The sequence below is a fragment of the Poromitra crassiceps genome, assembly GCF_964638095.1.
Source record: "Poromitra crassiceps genome assembly, chromosome: 1".
Classification (NCBI taxonomy): Eukaryota; Metazoa; Chordata; class Actinopteri; order Beryciformes; family Melamphaidae; genus Poromitra; species Poromitra crassiceps.
Window position 1 is genome coordinate 96110640 of NC_139623.1, and position 6986 is coordinate 96117625.

Sequence of the window (6986 nt, forward strand, 5' to 3'; positions counted from 1 at the left end):
ACTGCCTGGGAGGAGGCAGGAGGGGGCAGCAGAAGGGTCATGTCTCAACAGGTCAGCGCACTCAATAGCATAAACCTCATCTGGAGGCAAGAACACCAGAGAGGCCAAACAGAGGCCATGTTCCAAATGCCAATCAGGTCCAGTGTGTTGCTGTTCCTAATTCAGTCCTATTTAAACACTTACTGCTCCTTCCCTCATCCCCCTCTGCTCTCCTCTCCCCTCTCCCAGTGGTCGTCTGTGATGATCTAATCTGTCAGCAGAGATAACCAAGCACTGGAAAGGCCTACGGTGTGTCAGTAAGATCCCCCCCCCCCCCCCCACCCAGAAACAACAACACTCACTTCCACCTCTACTACTTGACAAGATGAGACTTGTTCCCATTGCTGTTCTCTCCAATCTGGCACCTGTGTGCGTGTATGCATGTGGGTGGTGTATGTGTGTGTGTGTGTGTATGTGTGTGTGCGTGTATGCATGTGGGTGGTGTGCAGTGTATCGATGTGTCACAAAGGCCAGTATTTGGGAGGTCAGGACAAACTGCGATGAGAGTTTCAGGAGGATGGGAGACTTTACACAAGTTCTAATCTTTGATGTTTGAATCTAGTGCTTTTGCTTCTGGTAGGTTGCTTGAATTGTTATTTTGTAACAAGCGTCTTGACGCTGCCTTAAAACTGGAATTATAATATCAAAATGTAAAGGAATGGACAACTATGGATTGCCATAGTTGGCAGAAAAAAAATATTATTTGTAATAGTTACGTTGATAATGTTAAAGGGTGTGTTTTGGCTTATATACAGTAGTCCACTTGGCATATAGTGAGCTATAATAGCCATTAGCACCTAGGCCTATAGATACACTCAGTCTGTGTGGGAACACCCACAAAATGTTACTACGACTGGCGCACGAGACTAGACGGTGGGGGAAAACCCCCCATATCTCTCAATGGGCTGACTCACCAAAGGACGGTGCTGCGGCTCTACACTACATGATTGGGGATTCTAGAGCAGGTACATAGACGTTTGTTCAGATGTGCGTTTACTGCGGGGGTTGAATCCCCGATCCTGTCTGCCTGGGCTGGGCTAGCAGCTAAATGCTAACTATGCTGAATGGGGAGAACGGAGGATTTCCCCCATGCTGACCCACGCGTCTATAACAAGACATCGCCTGGATGTATATGTGAACCATAAAAGCCCAGTGATTGATTGATCACACAAGTACTGTAGGTCTAATTCATGATCCAATGTGCATTCTTCTTACTGTCTGATTTGGTGACAATATGAAACCTATTTACTACCATGCTTGTAGAAAAAGCATGTAATGTTATATACAACTCTAGGGGCCACTGTGGAGTCCCTCTTTGACATTATAAACATACAGTGGCAGCCACCAGAAGTGCTATGACTTTTTACATCATAGCATTTCTTTAGAGAAACTAAGGACATCTATATTGTTTATTAAGAGGGTGAATTGGTTTAAGTTATGTTACCGTATGTTAATTTGGGTTAAAATCTAGAGAAAAGAGGATTCCCACACACTCTCCTTTACTTGCAATAAATGTTATTAGTTGACAACGTTTCGGTCCTTAGACCATCACGTAAAAACCATTTACCTGATGAACGTCTAAGGACTGGACCTTCATCAGGTAAATGGGAAATGGTGATGAAGGTCTAAGGACGATGAAGGTCGAAGGACCGAAAAGTCAACTAATAAAGTTTATTGCAAGTAAAGGACAGTGTACGGGAATCCTCTTTTGTACTTTTCCTCCGATGCAAAAGAAACTGAAGGTGCGCATTAGCTCATTTAGTCAAATCTTTGTTTAATCTGCCAGGGATCTGGACAGGTCAGTGAACCTGTTAAGGACCTGTTAAGGACCTGTCAGGGATCAGACGGCAATTCAAGGTGGCTGCACCTGTATTACAACGGATTAGTAAACTGTGCACAAGGATTACTAATCCAAGGGCACGGTTTACTGATCAGAGGGCACAGATTACCAATCTGTGCACACGCTGTGCTAATCCATGGGCATGGATTTCCACATCAATTAGTTTTTTGTTTGTTTTGTTTTTGTTTTACCAGGTGCTGGATGGCTCCCTAGAAGGCACTTGACCACGAGGGACAAAAAAATAATCTCCCCCTGTGTATGTACTATAGGACCATTGGGAGCACATTAACCTGTGTATGTACTATAGGACCATTGGGAGCACATTAACCTGTGTGTGTACTATAGGACCATTTGGAGCATATTAACCTGTGTGTGTGTGTGTGTGTGTGTGTGTGTGTGTGTGTGTGTGTGTGTGTGTGTGTGTGTGTGTGTGTGTGTGTGTGTGTGTGTGTGTGTGTGTGTGTGTGTGTGTGTGTGTGTGTGTGTGTGTATGTGTGTACTGTAGGACCATTGGGAGCACATTAACCTGTGTGTGTACTATAGGACCATTGGGAGCACATTAACCTGTGTGTGTACTATAGGACCATTGGGAGCACATTAACCTGTGTATGTACTATAGGACCATTGGGAGCACATTAACCTGTGTATGTACTATAGGACCATTGGGAGCACATTAACCTGTGTATGTACTATAGGACCATTGGGAGCACATTAACCATTAACCTGTGTATGTACTATAGGACCATTGGGAGCACATTAACCTGTGTGTGTGTGTGTGTGTGTGTGTGTGTGTGTGTGTGTGTGTGTGTGTGTGTGTGTGTGTGTGTGTGTGTGTGTGTGTGTGTGTGTGTGTGTGTGTGTGTGTGTGTGTGTGTGTGTGTATGTGTGTACTGTAGGACCATTGGGAGCACATTAACCTGTGTGTGTGTACTATAGGACCATTGGGAGCACATTAACCTGTGTGTGTACTATAGGACCATTGGGAGCACATTAACCTGTGTGTGTGTGTGTGTGTGTGTGTGTGTGTGTGTGTGTGTGTGTGTGTGTGTGTGTGTGTGTGTGTGTGTGTGTGTGTGTGTGTGTATGTGTGTACTGTAGGACCATTGGGAGCACATTAACCTGTGTGTGTACTGTAGGACCATTGGGAGCACATTAACCTGTGTGTGTACTATAGGACCATTGGGAGCACATTAACCTGTGTGTGTACTATAGGACCACGTGAAGTGACATAGTCATGTAATGATGTAATCATGAAGTCGTCGACCATTAGCATCATCATGGAGGGAACACCCGAAATATGACATCATCACTGTCGACATCGTAGTAGGAATGATGACATCATCTAACAGAGATGGTGTGTCTATAAAGACAAAGCCATTGTAGAATACACACTTTTCGTGCGCTTGCTGCACTGCTGCTGAGCTACTCCAGCAAAACTGATTAGAAAATCTTGCAGCATATTTTCAGCATGGCGTGACATCTACAATTGCTACTTGCCACAGCTGTGCTTCACTTGTAGACATGACAAAATATGGGTTTACATGATAACATGAATGTGCAAACATGCATAATGGTACACACAGGAAAAGGGGAGAGTGAGGCATGGATAAGCCATGTTTGGAATGGTTCACCGACCCACTCACTCACTCACTCACCATTCCCCATGTAATGTTTATTATAGTGAAATATATGGGGAACGACCAAACGACACTATATCACTTTTCTTCTCCTTTGGTAAACAGGACCGCATTGCACTGTGGCATATGGGAGCACATGTAGGGTACATTCGCTGTTCACTAGAAATTGCAGTGCAATGAGTGCATTGTGGGCATTTTATGATGAACTATAATGAATCAAATTAACAGTTGAGAACTCGGACACTAGTAAAAAATGGTGAACACACCATAGTCCATTATTTCTGTAATAGGGAACGGTTTCGAACAGGGCTATAGACTAGACAACTAAGGCTAGTTTGGATGTACAATATAGTGTTGAGAAACTAGGCTAGCTTGTGTACGGAATAAAATGAACCCCACAGAGCAGACATGGACACATATAAAATGTGCATCTAAACTTCGTACTCTTTTTTTCAGTCCACTCGAATGCATCTGCTGTTTTTCAACAGGCGTGGGCCGTCCTTGGATCAGGGTCTGGAGGTGGAGGGAGGGGCAGAGAGGGCCAGTGTGGGAGGAGCATGACATTAAGAGCAAAAAAAAAGATGGAGCCAAGCCCTAAAAGTCCTGACATGGATCCTTTGTGGGCCTTGCTCATAAATGCTTCACAGGCCCCATCTCTGCCTGCCTCTAATCCCCCCAAGCTGCTCCCAGAATAGGGAAGATAGCTTAGCTCTTCCCTGTATGATGGAGCGGAGCAGCTCCCTCCTCACCACAGCATACCTGCACATCATCACACTGATACCCTTTCACAAGCTCCAGAGTTGATCTTTTTAGACATAATGGCTTTAAACAGCCATTAGGTGACGTTGTTTAGATCTGTCTGCTTTTTGGCCAGCAAAGTGCATATGGGTGCGGGTGGGGGTGGGGGGGGGGGGCTCAAAGAGGGGTATAGTGCCTGCTTTTAACACATGTCTGTTGTCTTGACTCTGAGAGGTGAGGCGAGGGCAGTGGGGGAGAGGGGAGACACCCTGTAAAAGACACAGGAGTGAGAGAGGAGAAATGGAAAGACAGCAGCAAAGGAAGGAGCGGAGGAGGGAGAGGAGGGGAGGACAGAAGGTGAAAGGTGTGAAAGAGGGATTTGGAAGTGAAAATAGTGCCCTGCTCATCAGATGGCATAAAACAGCCCCACCTGCTGTTATTCACCTTTTAACAAGGCATATGCTTCCTCAGCTGACCACACACCGAGGTGTGTGGTCAAGTGGGAACAGCATGAGCAGGCAGGTAGCTACAGTATCAGCACAACAGAAGCCTGCTCGTTCTGCCCAAGTGGCCTGTAATGGTACTGTAAGCCCAGGCCAAGAAGAGAAACCCCACATCGTTCAGTATCATTTGGCTGTTGTGTCAGTGTCTTTGCCTGTTTGCTGTGACTGCCGGTCTGATTTCCATGTGTGTTTGTGTGTATCAGAATTCAGAATCAGAATTATTTTATTCGGCCATAGTATGTTTGCACATACACGGAAATTGTGTTGGTGTAGAAGGTTCACACGTTACATGAGATATAAACCACACAATACAATACAAAAACAATACAAAGTATTCCTCTTCACCTGTGGTTGATGGACATGACCTCTGTTATACGGATGGAGAGACTTAGGTTTCTGAGGACCAGTTCACTTAAAAAGTTTTCAACCATTTGGGACCCGTTTCTAGCCTACCTTGATGAGGTTAGGGGTGACGGGTTTCTCATGGACCCCTAGTGTGAGATCCCAGGAACAATATCTCTCACAAGCACATAAGCACCTTATACGGCTGGTAATCATGTAATATTGAATGTCAATAATATATGTATGTTTTTTTCCCCCTGTGTCTGTTTGTCTTGTCTGTGCAATCTTCTGAAAAGTTGAAAATAAAATCTTGGGGGAAAAAAGCAACACAATAAATATGCATAAATTTAAACTTAAACATATACGTATTAGGCCGGGCTTACTCTGACTGTTTTAGCTGTTCTAGTATTTGCCTTTGCCCACTTAGTCATTATATCCACATTAGTGATGTTTTTTTTTTGTTTTTTTTTATCTCATTGTGTAAATATTTTGTGAAAGCACCAACAGTCAGTCAAGGAAACCCTGTCTTGACATTGTATTTTGATCACAGTCTTGTTTTAATAAAAGTGCTTGTGATACTTCATACGTGGCTTTGACTTACAACTGATCATTTAGTCCACTTCATATAAAATACTGTTATATTCAGCCTAAATACTGAGATATGATTTTTGGTCCATATCACCCAGCCCTAGTATGTACTGTAAGTGCCTGTGCTAGTGTCTGCCTGTGAATGGCAGAGGAAAAGATGAGAGGCATCTGATGAGACACAGAAGACTACTGTCAGTGGGCGGGCTGGCAGAGCCCCTGAAGGGGAGACACAACACAAATCAATGCTGGTGACATGTGGAGGCCTGAGGAAGGGGCTATTTTCTCAAGGTCAGCTGTGCCAAGGTCAACTGACATTCCCAATCTGAGTGTTGCTAATAACGCTGCACGGCAACAGCTGAGATCAGGGTAACAACATGACACAACAAATCAAATCAATTCCTTTGTTTAAAACATAGCAATTGGATGGGTGAATTCAAATGAAGCATGGCTATTTGGTATTTCGAAAGCTAAAAATGAAACAGAGAGACGCGGAGAGAAAGAGCAAATTTAAGTGTCAAACAAGGAAGTGATCCTGGGTGGATTCAGCTCTTTGACGTTTCCGCAGCACATAGCTGTCACCATGGAAACCACAGTCTTAAGGGTAGCAACTAGAGTGTGCGTGTGTGTGTGTGTGTGTGTGTGTGTGTGTGTGTGTGTGTGTGTGTGTGTGTGTGTGAGAGAGAGAGAGAGAGATGTGGAACGGCGGAGTGAGAATGAGAGACAGGGAGGGAGAGACAGAAGAGGATGCAAGAGAGAGAGAGAGAGAGAGAGAGAGAGAGAGAGAGAGAGAATGTGTAAGAAATTCAATGGGAGAGCCAGTGAGGGAGAGGTGGATATGTAGAAGAAGGCCAGGAGAGGTAGGACAAGAGAGAAGACACGAGAGGCATAAAAAGAAAGAAATAGAGAAGAGAAAGAGAGAGGGGGGTATCCACAGAACAGTGCAGTCTGGGCGGCCGCTGTATGGCTCCAAAAGAGAGATGTCCACGAGTAAGCCTGTACTGTATGGCTCGAGAGATGTCCACGAGTAAGCCTGTACTGTATGGCTCGAGAGATGTCCACGAGTAAGTCTGTGCTGTATGGCTCGAGAGATGTCCACGAGTAAGCCTGTACTGTATGGCTCGAGAGATGTCCACGAGTAAGCCTGTACTGTATGGCTCGAGAGATGTCCACGAGTAAGCCTGTACTGTATGGCTCGAGAGATGTCCATGAGTAAGCCTGTGCTGTATGGCTCGAGAGATGTCCATGAGTAAGCCTGTGCTGTATGGCTCGAGAGATGTCCATGAGTAAGCCTGTGCTGTA